A 22,823-nucleotide genomic window follows, 5' to 3' on the forward strand; every position below is an offset into this window, starting at 1 on the left:
AGTATTTCGGCTTGTTTCTAGCACTTGTTCTTGAAATTTTGTTTATTGTTCCTTGTCTAGCTCACAATCATCTCCACGTCTTTCATTTTGATGTCGGGTGACCCCAAAACAACTTGAGCTAGTCGAACTAAATACTTTTTTGGAGTAGATTCCTTTGAGAACTCTTTTATATACTTAGTAGTAGACTCCTCCCACTCCAAAATCACTTCTTTGAAATGCATATATTGAGATGATGATTGACATGTATTGTATCACTGCCATAACTATCAAGCTTGATACTATTCCCTATATCTGACACATTTCTCAACTGAAGGAGGTAAGGGAGAAGTTTAGTATGTCATCATCCCATGTATCTCAAAGGAATATGGATGTATACAATTTGCTCTAGGATTTACACACCCCTTATACAGACAATCATCAATAAGCAATATGTTAGCATGATTGAATTCTTTATCATTTGTTTGAATGGTGATTTCTAGATGCATTGGATTTCCATTTGTAACATGGCACACAAAAGTTCCATCAAGTTGTGAAGTTAAGATTCAATAAATGTAGGCTAGGCTTAAATTTACAAATGTTATCTTATGTACTCTATCTCATTTAAGTTTTTTTGTGTAATAAACAATATCAATTTTGAAACTGATATTGTCTCCAAACTTCCCAGGTGCTTAATAGTCACAAAAAATTGACTTAATTTACAATTTGCAATATGAAAAGAAGAAGATTATAACTCAAATGCAGATTGTATGTTACATGTCCAAACACAACATCAAAATGCATGTCTACGCTGTAGCATGCACTTCATTCTCGATGGAGCATGAAGCATCAAGATTAGTTTTAAAATTGAGCATGATCCTTCATGATCGGAGGAGCATGAAGGGCCAAGCTCGGTTTTAAAACTAAGAGATTAGCCCTTCATGCTACAATATTTCATGCTCCATGGAACATGAAGGGCCAAGCTCGATTTAAAATCAAGCTTGGTTCTTCATGCTCCATTAAGCATGAAGGGCATGCTCTAGAACCAAGCTCAAATTTGAAACCAAGCTTGGCCCTTCATGCTTGATGGAGCATGCCCTTCATGCTAGATGGAGCATAAAGGACCAATCTCGGTTTTAAAATCAAGCTTGGTCCTTCATACTCCATCCTTTCATGCTCCTTAGAGAATGAAGGGCCAAGATTGGCTTTAAAATCAAGCTTGGCTTGAGCATGAAGCACTAAGCTTGGTTTTAAGACCCAGCTTGGTTATTCTATGCCACATTGAGCATGAAAGTCTAAGCCCATTTTTGAAATAAATTTGTACCCTTCATGCTCCACACCTTTCATGTTCATTGGAGCATGAAGGACCAAGCTCCATTTTAACATCGAACTTGGCCCTTCATGCTTTATGGAGCATATCCCATCATGGTCGATGGAGCATAAAGGGCTAAGCTAGATTTTTAAACCAAGCTTGTCCCTTAGTGCTCTATGGAGCATGAAATATTGGAGAATGAAGAGCCAAGATCAATATTAAAACCGAGCTTGGCCCTTCATGATTTATGGAGTATGGAAGGTTGGAGCATGAAGGGCCAAGCTTGGTTTTAAAGCTGAGCTTGGCCCTTCATGCTCTATGGAGCATGGAAGGTTGGAGCGTGAAGGGAAAAGCTCGATTTTAAAACCGAGCTTGGTCCTTCAAATGCTTAATGAAGCATGCCCTTCATGATCCATGGACCATGAATGGCATGCTCCATGGAGCATAAAGGACCAAGGTTGGTTTTAAAACCAAGCTTAGCCCTTTCATGCACGGTGCATGCCCTTCATGGTCCAAACTTTCATGATCCTTAGAGCATGAAGGATCAAGCTTGGTTTTAAAACCGAGATTAACCATTTCATGTTGTACTGAGCATGAAAGGCCAAGCCCAATTTTAAAACTGAGCTTGGTTGTTCATGCTTGATGGAGCATGCCCTCCATGCTCGCGATGGAGGAGCATAAAGGGTGTGCTCCAACCTTTCATGTTCCAAGGAGCACGAAAGGTTGGAGCAATGAAGGCCAAGCTCGATTCAAAAAACAAGCTTGGTCTTCCATTATCTATCAAGCATGGAAGGCCAGGATCGGTGAGCTTAGTAAAAATCTTCAAATTTCAACTTCAACAAGGGTGCATGTATGCATGAAAGCACTTGCTCTAACTTGTGGGTTTTACGGGGTCTTTAGACGTTGTCAATTATTTAGTAAGAAATAATAAAAAAGAAACGCTTTGAAGACTCACAAGATCCATTAGGCTTTGCCAAGGTTCTAGCATGCTCTCACACTGACTGCAAAGCCACTGCCTTAAAAAAAACAAAACTATAATTTAAAATTGAAAGGTGAATCGGTGTGCAAAGCTTTGATGTCAACTTTTTAGGGTTTTTTTTTGCTTTATTTTTATAAACAGATCCAGTAGATGACAATCTCTTCACTAGTAGGCATAAATTCTGTTAGGTTGGCATAAAGCCCATTAGGCAGGCATAAAGCCCGTTTTACAAGCATAAAGCCCATTTCAATAGGAAAACATAATTGTTTTCACAGGCAAACCTGCTTTTCTGGCAAATGGCTTTTTGGATAGCAAAATTTTTTTCTGGGCAACTTCAGTAGTTAACAAGTGAATTGGCTCTAGCACCTTGCTCTCACAAACTTTGGCATTTGAAAGGGCCCATGGATGCCTAAAGTTGTAGACCGCGATTTGACACTTCTCCCGAAATTAATTATCCAATCCATGCTTAAGTTTAGAATTTTGTAGTGCAGTCACACCAGTAATAATACATCAGAATCCGGATGTCCAAGATGTAAACTCGGTTGTTTGCATCCTCTTGTAGCTCATGGGATTCTTTGGGGGCTTTACTCGGCCTTTTCTTGTGTCTCCTCAGTCCCTACAAAGCTTCAACAGTAGTTAACAAGTGAATCGGCTCTAAAGCCTTGCTCACAAACAAACACAGGAGACCTGGATGAGTGACTGGAAAGCTAGAAGTGACTTGAAGACTTGTAGCTGGAGAAAGTCAGACAATCATTCTAGGGAGAGCTCAAGCATGGACGGAGAGTGGAGCCCTTGAATTGATTTACAGCCATGTCGGAGGGGGGTAAAAAGCACACACAAGCTAAAAGCTAAAAATCCAACATCCATCTAAAAGTAGGTTTATAAATTCCTTAAAAACTAAGAATAATCACAAAACTCCCACTCAACTCGATCCTAAAGCAGTGCCTCTAAGACAGCCATTGCTAATAAAGTGGCAAATTTGAAATTCAAATTTTAAAATTGCCACTCCATGCAAATTCAAATTGTAAACTTTTAAAATGTTTTAATTATCATATTTAGCTCTGTGTGAGAGAGAGAGAGAGAGAGATCACACACACACAGATACACTGGCTACATACACTTAAATACACAAACACATGCACATATTTACTCACACACATGCTCACACACATATGCACGCACACACACATGCACACGCTCACACACACATGCACACATGTGTGCACACACACACACATGTGTGCACACACACACACATGCTTATTATTTGGTCACATAACCACACATACATACACTATTACCCCTAATACAATATTCATTTTATTAACTTTTTGTGTCGATATGATGCAGCTTACCTAGTGGATTTGGTACCAGTATTTCTTTGTATTGAGAAGGTTACCATATTTAAACATCAAAGTAACAAGCAACTTCTTTTGGTTGGATCCCTTTTGTATCTGCCTTTGTACTTTACAATTCTAGACATGATAATTGCTCCAAAGACTCAATGCCAACTTACAATTTTAATAGTTGAAGGTGTGCGTATAGATCAATATGGCTATTTTGAAAAGCTTCTTAGTGCAAATGTGGTTGGACCTTTAATTACCCTATTTATTTGGCTCTTTAAACATACCGTATGCTTTCATATTGATCTAACCCCTTCATTTTAAGTATGGGATAAGGTTGACGGAACTACTATGCGGTGCCATTACTTGTTCACGAGCTAACTATCTAAACCCCCTACTTGCCTCTATCCTCCCTTGTCACGACTTCTATTATGACCTCTAGATACCTTTAGTCCCTATCTTCCTAAGATTGGACTATAATGGATCCCCTTTACATGCAACCAACATCATAGCCTCCCTTTATGCAATGGCATCGACTCAGGTACTTTGGCCTTGCACTCTTGATTCTTGCTTGCCATCAATATCTAATTTTCTTGTTCTTACACATTAAATGTCTCTTCGGTTATTATTTGCAAGCTTTTTTGCATTCTTTCAAATGGTTGACAATAAGCTCTAGGGATTGTATCTACCGTGTGACTACCTTCGGTTTCTTTGCTTTTGGTTCTTTGATTGCTTTGGCATCATTCGGTTGCTTGTTGCGATACATTTGCATACTAGCATGACTCTGATCACGATGAAAATCCAACCTTGGTTGGTCCCTCTGGTACTTGGTTATGCTGTTAGTGGTGTCATAGTCATTGTAACGTAGTCCTTTGATTTGGCTTACCATCGCATGTTACGTGCCTAACCATCAATCACGTGATGGTGATTTGCTTTTGCTGAGCGCTTTGGCAATAGTATTTACAGTTGGTCATGGCTTGCTTTCACGGGTTTTGAGTGACGTTGATGATTGTTGATTGCTACTACTGTGTGGTTCCCAACTCCATATATTGCATGCCTCTCTTGCATTGGAACTTGGACCTTTACTTACCTATGTAATCTTTGTAGCTCGCTACTAGTTATGCATGCTTTGCTTTGGGAGTAATGTGGTAGATGGACATTGGACATAGACCCTTTGAAATGCTCTAGTTTGGCACTCATTGCTAGAACAAAGAGACGTGTCAATCAAGATAAAATCCGAGAACCCAAAAATTTTCTCAAGAACCGTTGGAACACTTTTAGACCTTTCCTCAAGTGTCAATCCAAAAAAATCTAACCCAAATTCCTCCTGCTCGGCTTCTATCATTTGGTTTGATCATCTTCTGTGGTACGTTTTTCAGAACCTTCCCCACTTTTTTCCGTTTTCTTTCGGACCAGCTCTTGTTTATGCTTTTATTGGTTGGGTTGCCTCTTTCCCTTCTAAAATTCGAACATCTATCTTGGTTTACTTTTGGTTCCATGAGTATATGTTAGAAGTAGCTTGCAACTTAGCTCTATATACCCTCAACTTCCCCCTGCTTCCTTAGTTGCCCAACACCCTTATCTCCAATACAATCAAGTCAATTCTCAAACCAACCAAGGGCAAGGATTATAAAAGACTCTCCATTACTTCTAGCTCTATGGCATCCACATCAAAGAAGCCACCAATGTTTTGTGGGTTTGAAAAGTTCAGTGATATGACTAAAGCACTTGACTTCAATATCGAATATGATCAGGTAAGAATTCTTACTAAAAACTCTAATGGCTTACTTATGCTCAATGAAAAGAAAACTAGAACTAAAAGATTTATTCATCTTCTTTTTGTTAATAAAATTTTTGACTTCATTTCACTTGAAAAAGTGTTTTTAGAAGTCTTGGAGAGATTTAACATTAATAAAACTTTTTTTGCATTTAATATTGGCTTTAGTATTTGAAGGATATGGTACCCACATTTTATCAATTGACCCTACCTTATGTAGACATCCTTGCCTACATTATTTTATGAGAAAAGGTCTGAACCACATTCCTCAAGTTCCCATTAACCCATATCTTGCCACTAAGGAATTAAAAACTGCTTGGTCAAAACTATGCAACTAGATGTGCATAAATGAAATTATTGACCACCATAGTTTTATTAGAAACATTGTCTTAAGGGACTTCAGTAACCTTTTTCCCAATCATAGGTTTAATCAAGAACCATGGTTCCAAGACCCCAATATTATGGATGAAATCAGATATCTCCATGACTACCTTTTCATTTGTGGCTTGGACAAATTAGCCCAAACCCCTACTTTCATCTGTAAGTCTCTCATTAGAAGCTTAGCCCTTCAATGACTTAATTCCCCTGGATTTTTGCTTTCCACCCACTAATGAAGAAGAAATTGCTAATCTTGTTACAATGTTTTCTCAACCCTTTGATATTAACATCCCTACTTGCTCTTCTATCCCATACATTATCATGGGTACTTATAAAATTCACAAAAATTCCTTTAGATGGCTAATAATGCTCATAATTGCATATTCTCAAACATTACTGCTCGTATTACTAAACTAATTAAAGCCTTAGATATTGGTATACAAGAATATATGAAAAGGCTACACAAAGATTTATTTACCTTTTCACGGGTTAGTACTAATGCATAATGGATTATCCAAAACCAATATGATTTCCTTGTAAACTTGCCTAAACACATGTACTCTATTTTTACATTTGATATTACCTCATGTAATGAAGCTATCCCACATCAAGGACCCAATGGTCTTATCGAATCACTCCATAATTTCATTATAATTACATAAACCCTTGGCTATTGTGATTTCAAAAAACATAGAGAATATTTTCTGTTAACCAAAAAAATCAAAGAATGTAGTCTTACTTTCAATAATCTCATTTCGTTAAATACCTTTGTTTTAGATAATTGCTTCTCTAAACATGGGGATAGGATGTATATACAAACTAAGGGTATCCTCATGGGATATTCTTGTTCACCCTTTTGGTGTAATGTTTACATGGCATGGTTTGAATTATAGTTTATTCAAAAACTCTCTAAACTAAAACAAAGGGATATGCTTAAATCTTTCCGTTTATCATTTTGGTATATGGATGATCTTGCATTTGTTAATAATGATTTTATCATAAAATTCCTTTCTCATAATAACCCTATTGATCCTAATGACCCATATTGTATATACCCTTTGGATATTATTAATATAAAACCCATTTATGACACTTGTGCTACCACTTTTCTCAATACTTCCATTACACTTATCAGACCATTTATTGGTGCCTTTGAAACATGCACATGTTGGAAGAAGGATAACTTACCTTGCCCAAATATTTCTTCATTCATGCAAATAGTAATAGGCCTAAAAATTGTGCCAATAAAGTTTGTATTTCACAAGTCTTACCACTTTTATATAATGCATGCCATTTCACTTGTGCCTATATTGATCTTCTCAGATTCATTCATCTTTTTGGAAAAAATGGATTTAAAACATTTATTACTACAAAAAATATTAGGCTTTTTAAAAAAATAATAAGTTTCAAGGGTTGAAGTTTGACATCAATCAACTTATTAAACTTTTAAGTGGGGGACAAGTTCCACTTAGTGGGCTTACTCCCCACTACGTGGACCTTCCCCTAGGGATGTGGGTGGGTGCGTGCGCACATGCACGCATGCACACACACACACACACACACACACACACACACACACACACACACACACACACACACACATACACTGGCTACATACACTTACATACACAAACACATGCACATATTTACTCACACACATGCTCACACGCACGTACACACACACACACACACACATGCTTATTATTTGGTCGCATGACCACACATACACACTGTTACCCCTAATACAATATGCATTTTATTAAATTTTTGTGTTGGTATGATGCAACTTACCTAGTGGATTTGGTAGTAGCATTTCTTTGTACGGAGAAGATTGCTGTTTTCAAACATCAAAGTAACAGGCAACTTCTTTTGGTTGGATCCCTTTTGTATCTGCCTTTAATTAATCAACCCCAATTTTTAACGTTTGGCACCTTGTCAATTTTTGAAACTGCATAATCTTTTGTACTTTACAATTCTAGACATGATAATTGCTCCAAAGACTCAATGCCAACTTACAATTTTAATAGTTGAAGGTGTGTGTATAGATCAATATGGCTATTTTGAAAAGCTTCTTAGTGCAAATGTGGTTCGACCTTTAATTACCCTATTTATTTGGCTCTTTAAACATACTGTACGCTTTCATATTGATCTACCCCCTCATTTTAAGTATGGGATAGGGTTGATGGAACTACTTTGTGGTGCCATTACTTGTTGACAAGCTAACTATCTAAATACCCCCCACTTGCCTCTATCCTCCCCTGTCGTCTCACAACTTCTCTTGCTACCTCTAGCTACCTTTAGTCCCTATCTCGCTAAGCTTGGACTATAATCCATTCCCTTTGAATGCAACCAACATTGTAGCCTCCCTTTACGCAATGGCATCGACTCATATACTTTGGCCTTGCACTCTCAATTCTTGCTCACCCTCGATATCTACTTTTCTTGTTCTTACACATTAAACGTCTCTTATTATTTGCAAGCTTTTTTGCATTCTTTCAAATGGTTGATAGTAAGCTCTAGGGATTGTATCTACCGTGTGACTACCTTCGGTTTCTTTGCTTTTGGTCTTTTGATCGCTTTGGCATTATTCGGTTGCTTGTTGTGATACATTTGTGTACTAGCATGACTATGATCACGATGAAAATCCAGCCTTGGCCGGTCCCTTTGGTGCTTAGCTGTGCTATTAGTGGTCGCATAGTCGTTGTAATGTAGCCCTTTGAGTCCGCTTACTGTCGCATGTTACGTACCTAACCATCAGTCACGTGATGGTGATTCGCTTCTTGTTGAGCGCTTTGGAAATAGTATTTACAGTTGGTCGTGGCTTGCTTTCACGGGTTTTGAGTGACATTGATGATTGTTGATTGCTACTGCCGTGTGGTTCCCAACTCCATATACTCCATGCCTCTCTTGTGTTGGAACGTTTACCTATGTAATCTTTGTTTTTGCTTGCCCCTAATAGGTTCTAACCCTTTCTTTTAACTTGCTCCTATTATATGACATTTACTAGCCTTGGTTCTTGTATGTTTGATGAGTATTATTCGTGACATCAATGACAAGTAGGGGAAGAATGCTTGGATACCTGGCACCCATTCAATAACCAGTAAAAGTTATAAATTTCATTATTGTCTAGTTGGTTGGCAAGTATAGTTCTTCCATCCTCGAATAATTGTTATCAAGTGCATGACTACCTTGGCTACCCCTTGAAGATACATTGTTATCTCTTTTGGATTTCATAAAAAATCAATATTTTTTTTTTCTGCACATCAGCAATGATCAATATAATGTTTGGAGTACATGTATCTTTTCTAATTTAAATTCCTATTTCAATTATTGGTCCTATTTCTAATATACCCAATTATAATCCCTCTAATTTTCCCCTGACCACCAATGCCCTTTACACCATTAAACTATACCTAATATTGTTTTTTGGTAATAAGTTACGTATTGCATCTCATTTTTTCTCGGACCCGCTTTTATAATCCCCTTTCATAATTATTTACATATACTTATAATGATTCCCTAGGCCCCCTTTCATAATTACTTAAAGTATGCATAACAATAAATGTTACTTATTACTCATTGTCAATGTACTATCTTATATTAATCCCATACACTAAATATCTCCTTAACACTCTCTTATTATAATACCCTCGTTAATTTTCTTTCTCTCACTTTCTCAATTGTTTCTAACCCCCTAATTATGGTCCCCTTAACCCACTCTCTTTAAAACTACTTTTACCCTAACCAACTTCTAATTTAAAACCCAAAAACCCCCCTCAGCATAATCTCCCACAAACATTTTTAAAACCTTAACCACTAACTAAGTTCCACTTAACCCATACAAAATTGTAAGAAAACAATACAACGTCTGTGCTCAACAGATAACAGGATCTCGTATGCAAGAGAGAAAAGCCAATAGTATGGAGAATCAAAAACTTGATTACTGTAAAAGTGATACAATATATGGTGCTGCATCCCAGCCATGCGCTCTTGTGAGAGAAGCTTCGATGGTGTGCTGGAAACAATAGAGGACGGATGTTGGATGCTAAAGAATCAGGGTTGCTATAGCCAATGATAATAATGGGCTTCATAGTCTTGCTCTTATATAGCCACCAATCGTAGTCAGTTAGACCCAATTAGGAGACCGACCCAGTCCACCCAAACTAGCCGACTGGAGGTTGGTCCCGAAATAGGCCACCAACCACATGATAGAACCGTGGTGCAGAATAGAGCAACTAACCTACGGTCTCTGTTCGGCCCATAGCCATCCATGATCATCTGGGGCTCCAAATGAGCCTCACAGTGGGCTACCCTAGGAAATGCCCCATCTACCCTCAGTGCAGTCAAACATGGGATGCCTTCCTGCACTTGCATGTAGCCTAGTTGGCAGTGTGCCAACTCTATCTGAAGCCGTCTAGCCATCAAGCCACACATGGCCCCCATTTGGTGTCCAAACCAAGACCTACCAGATAATTGAGGTACTCAAATACCTTCTCCTCATATGGGGGGCTTACAAGTAGAGTTAGCTGGTTCCCATGTAGTTACACGAGAGTGGAGCATTGATATCTAACACCCCCCCTCAATGTCCACCCGCAAGTGAACTTACTTTTTCGGCCCAATGCCAAGTCTATGAAGATGCTTCTCCATCAAGTCTCTTCTTAGAGCCTTTGTGAAGATGTCTACAGCATTCTCTATAGTCGGACAGTACACCAAGTCGACCTCTCCATCCATGATGAGCTCGCGTACAAAGTGATATTGAATCTCAATGTGTTTTTTGCGAGCGTGGAACATAGGGTTCCTTGCAATCTCCATGCAACTCTAATTGTCACATGATAACTGCGTAGGCTTGTTCTGCACTGTACCCATGTCCACTAAAATCCTCCTCAACCACACTACCTCACAAGAAGCAAAACATGTTGATTTGTACTCAGCCTCGGTAGAAGAAAGAGCGACTGTAGGTTGCTTCTTGCTGACCCACGACACAGCTCCAGATCCAAGTGAGAAATAGTAACCTGTCACTGATCTCCTGCTATCCATGTCTCCTGCCCAATCCGAGTCATAGAATTCGGTCAAGATGTTGCCCTTGGTATAGGTGATGCCATAATCAAGTCTACCTTTGATGTATTTTAGCACCTGCATCTTTGCCCTCCAATGGTTCTCCCAGGGCTTATTGGAAAACATGCTTAGTATACCAATCGCAAAGCTAATGTCCGGCCGCATGTTGCACAAGTAAATCAAGCTGCCCACAAGCCTTCTATACTTCACTTCGTCCACCAGTGGTGATGAATCTTCGTTTGAGAGCTTCATGTCAACCTCCATAGGGGTACCAACTGTCTTGCACTCAGCCATGCCAAATGCCTTCAGTATCTCTCCAGCATACTTCAGCTGTGAGATGACCTGTTTGGCTCTTGCCAAACTTCAATCCCCAAACAGAAATGCATGAGTCCACGGTCTGTCATTTCAAACTCTCTCTTCCTAGCAAATTCTTTGTCTACGAGATCTTCTCTTCATGGTTCCTTGTTATGACAAGGTCGTCCACGTAAAGGACCATGATCATACACCTACCTCCTTCTCTATAGTTATACAAATTTGCATCAGATGGGATCCTCCTGAACCTATTTTGCAGAAAGTAGGCAATCCACTGTTACCATGCTCGTGGGGCCTGTTTCAGCTCGTAAAGTGCCTTCTTCAGTTTACAGACTTTACCTTCTGAATTGGGGATCACAAAACCTGGTAATTGTTCCATGTATACCTCCTCCTTGAGATCTCTATTCAAAAAGGCGGATTTTACATCCATCTAAAACACGGGCCAACTTTCTTGTGCTGCTATAGCCAAAACACTGTGAATTGTGGTTAGTCGAGCTGTGGGAGAAAAAGTATCCTGATAATCAAAACCATGTACCTGTGCGAATCCTTTTACCACGATCCTTATCCAGCGTGCCATTGGACTTGTACTTGGTCTTGTACACCCACTTGGTTCCGATTACCTTGCGTTTTGGTGGTCGATCCACAAGGTCCCAAGTGTTGTTCTTCATTATGGAGCCATACTCTGACTACATAGCCTCCATCCACCTATCATCACCCTGTGCCTCTTCAAGACACTTGGGTTCTTCAGCACGAATCACCTCTGTCATCAAAGCGTCATTGACCAAGTGTTCCTGCACCCTTCTTTGCTCCTCTAATCTCTTGGACCGGCGGTGTTCAGATGGTTCCTCCTCAATGGCTAGAGGTTGTCTATCATCCAAAAGCTACTTTACCCACTTTGGAAATGGCCATTGCCATTGTGGTTCCACAGGCTCTTCTTCCTCTTCTTTATCTTGAATCCTCCCAAGCACCGTTGGGGGAGTTCAGTCTGTTGTTGGTGATTGTATTGGATGGATATCCTGGTCCTAGTTGTCTGGGAAGGAAGCATCCTCCTCCAATTGATGCGGCTGTTCTGAGAAGACCACATCACAACTTACTAGTACCTTCTTAGTAACAGGGTTATAGAGATGATAACCCTTTGCCTCTTCACTGTAGCCCAAGAAAATATAGTTCCGACTCTTCGGTTCCCATTTAGTCCTATTAGCATCAGGGACATGCACAAAACAGTCACATCCAAAAACTCTGAAATGTGCAGCTGAAGGTTTCTTACCAAAAAAGGCCTGCAATGGAGTCATCCTATTCACAGCCTTCGTGTAGCTACGAGTCACAATGTAAACTGCCGTGTTACATGCTTCAGCCCAGAAAGTCTTTAGCAAATCTTTCCCTTTCATCATACTCCTACCCATTTCGTAGATGACGTGCATCTTGCATTCTGCTACTCCATTTTGTTGTGATGTATGTGGTGGGAGTTTCTGCCTCTTGATCCTGTGACTTTTGCAGTAACTTTCAAATTCACTTGATGTGAACTCACCACCTCTATTTGATCTCAACTTCTTCACCTTCCTCCCCATTTCTGTCTCGACCATTACATGCCATTCTTTGAACTTACTAAAAACCTCATCTTTAATCTTCAAGAAGTATATCCATATCCTTCTACTGTAGTCTTCGATCAGCATCATGAAGTAGTAGGAACCACCCAAAGCTTTCGTCTCCATCTGCCGATGCTGCTTGCCCATCATGCAAGCTTCACATACATCGGGCAGATCTATAATTTCTAGTAGGTCTACAATCATTCCACTTTTATGCATCTCCTTTAAAGGACTAAGGTTTAGATGACCAAACCTCTCATGCCACAGCTTAGTGTTCTTCACATCGGCTCGAGCACTGAAAGCTGAGAGTTCATAGATGTTGTTGCATCGTGTACCTTTACCAACGACCTTCCCTTGAAGATCCAAAATCTGTGCACCATTCTTATCGAATTGAACTTTGAGGTCGTGATCCGTGATCACAGAAATGGACAACAAGTTCCTCTTGATATCAGGCACATAAAGAACATCGGAGAACTGTTTTACAACTCCATCTGACTTAAGAGCAATCGTAGCTTTTCCTTTTGCTGGATATTTTGCATCATTGCCAATTGCTACCAGGATGTCATTCCCTACCAGATGTAGAGAGGTATACCAATCCTTCCGACTAGTCATGTGGCGCAATGTGCCACTATCAATAATCCAAGGTTCATCTGCAGGTACATGAACTGCCTTCATGCAAATCTCCTCGATTGCTATGAACAGCTTTACTAGTACTGCTTGCGCACTATTGCAAGACTCTTTCTTTACTCTGTTCTTCCCGAGACATGCTCCATCCACCCTCAGTGCGGTCAGTCATGGGATGCCTTCCCACACTTGCATGTAGCCTACTTGGCAATGTGCCAACTCTATCTAAAGCCATCCAGCCATCAGGCCACACATGGCCCCCATCTGGTGTCTAAACTAGGACCTACTGGATAACCGAGCTACTCAAATGCCTTCTCCTCATATGGGGGGCTTAAAGTAGAGTTAGCTGGTTCCCGCATAGTTACACGAGAGTGGAGCATTGATACCTAATAGAAATTCCCCCCAACACTTTTCCCAACCTAACCAACCACACATACCTAACCCCCCTTACCTTACCTAACATTCTTCCTTGCTCCACCACCCATATGTAATTATTATAGTTTTCTTGCCTTGTAACCCCTCCACCATTTTCGTTACTGAAGAAGCCACCGCCCTTGCCTACCCTTGATTGCACCTTTTGCTTCTCTTTATGACTCATGCGATTCTTCTTCTCATTGTTCCGCCACCTTGGTTGCTCATATTCTACCTTGACGACCAATGTCTCACTTGTTGAGTCCTCTTCTTAAGTGGCTCTTAGCTACTGGTTCGCTTGTAGTCTTGCCAATGCTTCCACCTCCTTGTTATCATTTGCTCAACACTCTCTCCTTTAGCTGCTACTGCTACCTAGCTACCCGGTTGGTCTCTACTTCATCTCTTACTTCTCCGCCAACTGCAGCACCTACTTATGGAGCTCTCTTAATTTTTGGGCTGGTTGCAAACCCCCGTCGCTTCACATGCTTAGGTGCGCTTCATTCCGAAGGCTTTTGTTCAACTTGTGACTTACCTCTCACAGGATCCGCCTTGTGCCCTCCACCACTTGTTTGAACTATGTTATGGCCATTGTGATTGACTAGCTTTTTGGCTCATAGGTTCTTCATAGTCGCTCTTACTTATATTGCATGTAGAATTTTAAAGACATCTCTTTCATGATGGTACTCGTGGCTTTCCCTTGTTTTTGCACTCAGAAGCATTGTTTGCTCTCTTAGTGGTCGTGTCTCCTACTGCAGGATTGTTGCGCCATGCCCAATTCCTTATTTATGTTCCAACTTCCCCCTTTTTTTCACACAATTAATTCTCCTTTTAATTTATCTTTAATGCTAACTTTATTTATTAAATTTTATTTCTTACTTTATTCATTTAAGTACTTTATTTTTTCTTAATTTTACTATTAATTTTTCTATAGTTGTTCCCTTCATTTATTTGTGGTTAATCTTTCAAGGATGGGGATTAACCTCCTTGTAAATTGTGGATTATTTAATTTGCTCGAGTCTCATTCCTAAATTTAAGGGTGTGGACTACCCCCCTCATTAATATCTTTTTGTGGTGTTTCCCATGGCTGGTTTCAACTTTTCTCTTTTATCTCTAGTAAAATTTCCTTTGGTTGTAGGAAGTTATTCATTTATGAGAATTTGAAAGGTCTATCAATTATGGTTATGGAATACCCCTCATGAGACACGTGATGCTACTTTTGCATTATGCTCTTATGGTATTTTCAAAAACTTACTAGTGAATCTAGAGAGTTGTCTATGTTCCTTGGAAGAGTAATAACAAGCCAGGGGATACAGGCATTACCTGTCTACCCATATGAAATGATGATATTCTGATACCTAATTTTTCTTAGATGGTGGCAGGTAAGTGGACCTTGACCTCGAAGCCTAGACTACCTAATGGATTCGACATTTTTGTACTAATTCAAGTCAGCAAACTCAATATAAAGAATATTCTTTTGTCAACTCGCCTATTTTCTTTTTTATAAAAGCTATGGATTGCAATATTGTCAAAAGGTACTTCAATTTAGTTTTATTTATTTATATTTTCCAACCAGTGCTTTTTTATCCAAATGATTGAATTAATTGTATGATTCATTTATTGATGGGATTTTTAAATCTTAACACACACACTGATCTCCCAACTAGCCTTTGGTTGGGCTAGTACCCTATAATTAATTCATTATCATTGTATAAGTTTAAGCATGTTAAATCTTTGTCTTTACAAAAATTCTTTTACCAATCCTCCTATTTTCTTTTTAAAATAAAAGTTTTGGATTGCAATATTGTTAAAGGGTACTTCAATTTAGTTTTATTTATTTATTTATATTTTTTCAAACCAGTCCTTTTTTATCCAATTGGTGGAATTAATTGTATGGCTCATTTATTGATGGGACTTTTAAATCTACACACACACACACACACACACACACACAAAAGAGCTATCTCCTTTCTTTTTAGTTATTACTTTTAGGATGCCATCTTGAAGATCTTCTTAATGTTTTTGTGTGGGAGAGAAGGGGTTGTGATCTATCCTTACACAAACGCAAGCTCAAGCAAATAAAGGGATTGTAGTTTTTTTTTAATAGATGCTTGAAGGGGGATCCGGGCTTGGAGGGATTCCAAGAACTTCCTTCAAACTATACCAGATGCACAAAAGTGACGGTTGCGTTGGTTGCTTTATGCTCGTCTAACCTTAGCAAAACACAATTGTGATATATTATAAAATCGTCCGAGTGTTGAAACTCTCATATTATTGATAAACTCAATAGTAGAGAAATGGCAACGTGGAAAATTTAAAAGTAGATAGAGATCAGGCCCCCTCCTTAAAAATTATAAATCCCTTGCCAACCTCCCCCCCTCCCCCCCCACCCACACACACACACACACACACACACACACACACACACACAAAAGTTCCTAAAAGCAGCCCCCCCCCCTCCCCCTAAAATTTAAAGTCCCCCCACCCCCCTAAAATTTAAAAGCCCCTTCTCCCTCCCCTCCATTTAAAATCCCCCCCCTTGCAAAAATTAAACCCCCCCCCTTGCAAAAATTTAAAATCCCCCCCCCCCCTAAATTTTAAAAAAAAAGCCCCCCCCTGCCTCCCTCCTCCCCTCCTCCTCTCCAATATTAAACCCCCCTCCCCCTCCTCCTCTAATATATAAATTGAGCTTCACGAATATTTAAATTCAAGCTCGATTTTAAAACTGAGCTTCACGGAGGATGAGAAGATAAGATTGTGGGAGAGGAGAGCACACACAAAGGGATAGGAGACACCAAAAGTGGTGGAGCAAAAGCTACTCCAGCTCATTCCTCTTTCATATATATATGAGTATACATGGGCACTATACAAGTGGGTGGGCACACTGCCCTTTACCCCAATAGTCCCATCCTTAGGACTCTTTGATAGTATAAGGGGATTACTTATTTAAAGGTATTTGAAAAGTTTCATGACTATGGTATATACATAGGTATGGTATAGGCATAGTGATGCACAATTTTTTTGCAGTAATGCACCATCCATGTTTGAAATGAGAAAACATGCATGTCCCATTATTTGAATGATTTTTGAACATTATGAAACCTTACAAAGTATATAGGATTTATTCACTCAAAGGTCTTTGAAAAATTTCATGACCATCAAACATAGATACCTATGGTTTAAGGGTATTAATGCATAATTTTTTGGCAATTATGCTCGAGCCATGGTGGACAATGAGAAAATGTCCACCATACAAATGATTTTGGACCTTATGAAAAATAAATTATAAAGGCCTTAATCATTTAAAATCCCTAAAAAGTTTTGTGACCATTGGACACATACATCTATGGTGGAGCATCCCGGTGCACAATTTATGTATGGTGCATGCTCCAAAATGAGAAGAGGTGCATATACCACTGTGCAAACTACTTATGGAACTTTTTGAGTATAAGGGAATTAATCATTGAAAGTTCTTTGCAAAGTCTGATGATCATGCCATACATACATGTATGATATACGCATACAAATTCATAATTTCTTGACAATTATGCACAATGTGTTGTCGAAAATGGAAAAATGTGCATTTTCCACCATATAAATGATGTCCCATCCTTATGAAACTTTGCAAATATAAGGAAATTACTCATTTAAAAGTATTTACAAAGTTTGATGACCGTCGGCGGACAATACAGCTATAACAGCTTTAGTGTAAGCATACCGACGCACAATATTTTGGGTAGTAATACACCATTCACAGTCAAAATATGAGAAAATGTGCATGTCCCATCATACAAATGATTTTTTAGCCTTATGAAAACTTGCAAGTACATAGTAATTATTCATCAAAAAATCTTTGCAATTTTTCATGGCCATTAGCTACTATGGTAAGAATACTGACACATAAATGTTCTAGACTTAAAGCACTATCAGTGGACGAAAAAGAGTAAATGTGCATGTCCCACCATATAAATGATTTTCAAACCTTATGAAACTTTAAAATTATAAATTATTTAGTTGTTTAAATGTCTCTACAAAGTTTTATGACCATCAAACACATACACTTTTGGTATAAGCATTCCTATGCACAATTCTTTGGCATTTATGCACCGTGTCTGCTTGAAAATGAGAAAAGGTGCATGTGACACCATATAAATGATGTTAGACCCCTATATAACTTTGAAATTATAAGGGCATTACTTATTTAAATGACTTAGACTTTCCTTCTTCTTCTTTGTATTCTTGATCTTTTTCTCTCTTGTTGTACTTCTCTTGCTCTACTCTCTCTTTCCCTTGTTATTTTGCTCTACATTAGACTCTACATTAGAGCCCCCACACATGTGCGAAATAAGTGAAACAACTTGATGAGGGCACATTATACATGATTAAGATCATGTGTACATACTACGCATGTCTAGTAGTGCATGCCCATAGGATGTGACTAGGGCTTGTCTATCTAGGAAGACTTGGGACCTGCCAAACCTCATCTAGGTCAACATCTGGCAAAGTCCAAAAGCAATACCTAACGTGTTCCTATCCTTGCATTAAAGTACCCAACCAAAGAACTTCCATATGACTCAAGAAATCCATGATTTCTGAAAAGAGTCTATGTATCACAAATTCTCACCCTCCTCACATAGGTCGCAACTGACCTGTGAGGTCTCGAGAGGGAAATACATCCTATAATAAAGAGGTCCTCTTGGAAAAGGAATCAAATTTGAATCTATAGAAACTTAGTGTGTATATCTTTGACTCTTAATGGAAATCATACCAATAAGAGATGATATGTAATGTACTGCCACTCGTTCGACTTCTCGTCTCTCAAGTCTCATCCTAGTATGCTACCTCCCACGTGCATCCACCACTGACTAGAATGTCTCATGACATGAGCTAACGAGACAGCCATGTAGCACCTGTATGAATATTTGTTTCATCCCGTAAAGGACAAGAACAATTATTCATATGTCAAGTGTTCATACATCAAGTTTTCATATGTTAAGGGCTGGCCTATGAGAGACTATTAACTATGAGATGTTGCCAACATGATGATTCATTTTGCGCAAATATGTATTGGCATTCCCTATGCTCTAGGGCTCAGCAAATGCAATATGCTCATTCTTAGATGGCCTAACAAAAGAAATGGCTCATTGTAGGATGCATTCGTTATGTTAACAACCCCTCCTAAAGGATGCTCATTCGTATGTAAGGCAAAACAATGAACATAATCCAAGTTCATACACAATTGCACAATGCACAATTTGCTAGATGGCTTAGATAGCACACGAAGAAAATGGATGGTTCTATTAATTGGTTAATCTCTACACAAGGCAATACAAATGTCATTGCCACAATCAACCTGGTCATTCCTTTGTCCTCACTCCACAATACTAACAACTATATATTTTCATAAGAACTCATCGATAATCCACACTATCACAACTAACTACTTATCCCTTAAGTACTTTTCCTCCTTGACATTTGGTAGATTCCCACACCATTCCTTAAATACATTGATGAAGTGGGACTGTTGCTAAAGACCCTCTTGAGACTTCAATGGGAGTTCTCATAGAGACTATGGTGGAATTCCTCTATGATCTTCAGCCACCTTCCCACTTGGTGCAATGACTCCATTGCTCTCCTAGACTTCAACCTATGGCTCAATTTTCCCTTCATGCACTTTGCCTGCTTCGCCTTTGCCTCATTGTTTGACCCCTTGGTTTGGGGGTTCAACATGGCCTGATGAGGGTGTGTAGAGCAAAGTAGCAGAGCATGTGGAGCAAAGTAGTAGAGTAGGGGCTGATGAGAGCAATGTAGTAAAATGCCAAATGCCACGAATCTTATATATTATAAACTTTGAGCCATCGTGGTGGCTAGAGGTAGGTGCTATGATCTGATTACAAGCTATATGCCAGTCTTGAAAGACTAGTGACACAAACCTTGAGCTACACAACCGACTCTCAAGCTGCTCAAGGTCGTAGGGTCCATAGTCATCTTTTTCTTTGTAAGACAGCAACAAGCCCCGTAGGGATGCACTGTCATTAGTCTGTTCAAGTGTTGAGAGTCTAGTTGAAATACAAATAGTTTTCATTTACTTCACAGATGATATGAGAAGTATATGTATATCATAACTTTACTATATGTGAAGAGTGTATCTCATTTTAGTGAGCCCACTAACTCTAATAGAGTTGTGAATGAGGTTGTAGAGATTTTTAAAAGCATTTGTCAATAGAGGGATGAGAGGAAAAATGAGTGAAAGAGTTATTACAACTAATGATGAAACCACTTGAGCCCACCAAACTTGAGGCCCTATGAAAAAGTGAATATGGTGCCTAGAGGATCGAGGAATGAAAATGTAGCAAAAGGAACCTTGACACCAAGAATAGGCCCAATGTCTTTCCTGCTCAGTAGAGCAAGTTGATGAAGTGTGAATAGAGCAACAATTAGTGGCAAAGGAAAAAACACAAAAGGTGACCTATGTAGTTGGCCTCAAAAGATGAACCTTCTACTAATGACAGAGTTCACGACCCTTACCAGATCTCAGTGCTCTGATACCAAATGTTAGAGTTTAGTGGGCTCACTATAATGAGATGCACTCTTCACATATAGCAAATTTATGATATATGCATACTTCTCATATCACATGTGAAGAAAATGAAAACTATTTGTATTTCAACTAGACTCTCAAGACTTGAACAGACTGACAAAAGCACATCCCTATGGGGTTTGTTGTTGTCTTACAAAGAAAAAGATGACTGTGGACCCTACAACCTTGGTTAGCTGCTCTATGACTCGATTACAAGCTATATGCCAGCAGTCTTGGAAGACCAATGACACAAGCCTTGATCTACACAACTGACTTTCATCAAGAGAGCTTGGACAAGAAGAAGGATTACATCGTAACTCTATAGATTTATAGTAGCCATGCACATGGTTGAAGCCGCCTCAGAAAGATACTGCCTCTTGATGATGTGCCACATGAAGACCATGCAAATGATGACTCTCTTGGACAAATCACCAATTCCCCATGTGCCTATTTGCTAGATCATCCAATCAAATTTGCCATGCAACGTATCACGAGTCTCAAACCTTTGACACCATGCTATGAGGGTGTAACACACATGATATACCCAACCAAAACTCACCTCCTTGAGTGTGAATTTAGAGATTCGCACTTACCTGATGTCGGGTTGACTTATCCCTCCAATACTTCCACTCATGTCTTTAGCTTGCCATTCTCCTTTCTTCTTGTATCCATGTATTCTAATGTTGCTTCGACATGGTGCTTACTCCTTCTATTAATATGTCTAGATTTGGCCAGCTCAAGTAGCAAATCATTTTCTTGATTCATTTCTTGAAAAAATATGAAGAATGAGTAAAGAAGAATGGAGATTGGAGTACCCACACACCTAGAGAGCACATGATAAATGGTCAACCATACACTAGATTAGTTGTAAAGAATCAATATATACAAACCTTTTGGGGTTAAGGTTTTCAAACCCATTTCCTTTTTAGCACTCTGATATTTTACCACCTATTTACAATATAAAACATGATGTTGAGATGGATCCTCCACACTTCCCCTCAAGATCAACATCATGAAGTAAGCCTTTCCTCAAGATGATGATTTTAGCAGAATGAAGAAGTAGTAATCATTACATTCTATCTCACCCCTTAAAGGGAATGGCCTTCCTCTAAGTCACAAACTAATAGCTTATTGGTTTTTCCTAAAAATCTCATGGCCTTGTATCTCTTAAAGCCACCCTTTATATTGTACTTTGCTTTCTAAACCCATTTGTTTGCAATTACCTTATTTGCTAGTGGCAATTAAATCACATGTTATTCTTGAACATGGCATCCATTTGTTCATTCATAGCAGTCTCCAATTCTCGCTTATCAATTACATTCTCAAATTACATAGGAATGTTTGTAGCCATAATGATAGTCACAAGGGCATAATTGATGCTCTTTTGGATATTTTTTCCTTTTTCAGCATATGTCAATGTCGATGGTGGTCTTTGTTCTCTTATAGACCATCTGAGCTATTGCTCTTTTGGGGCATCTATCAGCGTTGTTGTCTGCTCTTCATCAACCTTCTCTAGATGTGACTGAGTTGCTGGTGTGATTAATTGTTTATTTGATGATTTTGATTTTGATTCTTCATAAGATGCTACATCTCTAGATATCCCTCTTCACAATAACCATCCATGATGTATTTTTGTGACTTTACATCCACCACTTTTGTGATGTATTTTTGTCGATCAAATTGAGATAGTATATTGAACCATTTATGCTGTGAGTTTGTGCATAACACTAAACATTTAAATGGATCAAATCAAGATTCCTTCTTGCCTTAGAGGTGCTTCTTCCACAGCTAGCTCTCAAATCTTTGCCAAAGTGTCATGTTCTATAAACTCTTTCAATACATGTTGTAGACATATACAAAGATATGACCTTGTAGGCTAGTCCAGTACTTGGTTTACTTTTATGTTCTACTTGGTCACTATATATGCCAAGTATTTTGTATTCTTATCTATTGAACATCTGTTGGAGCTTTCGTGTGTGAGCACATCCATTCACTGGTGTTCACTTTTTGTCTCCATTTGTGTTCCTTCAAGTGGTATCAGAGCGTCAGTCACTTGAACCGAGATTCAAGCCTTGCCTTCCGTCTTGTGGCAAGTTCTCTCGTGTCCTCGTGTTGCTCTCAATCCTACATTCAGCCCACTTCAGTTTCCAGCTCGTTTTTCAGTCAGTTGTCGTGAAGAACTTGAGTTTTTTTGCTGCCCCGGGAAGTCTTCTTCAGGTCGCCTCTCTCCAGGACTTGGTCGACAACCAATGTTGCTGATTTTCAGACTTCAGCCCGAACAGCTTCAGATCAGGTCGCCTTCACTTCGCCCTCTTTTTGAGGTCGCCCTTGAGCCCGGGGGCTTCTACTTCAGGTCGCCCTGATTTCCAGCACTTTCCGGCATCTCCTCTTGCTGTTTTTTACTGCCTACAGCAGTCTCCTATAGTTGCATTGATGCTCTTCTCAGTAGCAGCAGCCATCTTCTTCAATACGAGTTCATCTACTGCTACATTG

This window comes from Dipteris shenzhenensis, chromosome 1 (genome assembly GCF_047967505.1).
Source record: "Dipteris shenzhenensis isolate YYH24624 ecotype China chromosome 1, Dip_SZ_1.0, whole genome shotgun sequence".
NCBI lineage: Eukaryota > Viridiplantae > Streptophyta > Polypodiopsida > Gleicheniales > Dipteridaceae > Dipteris > Dipteris shenzhenensis.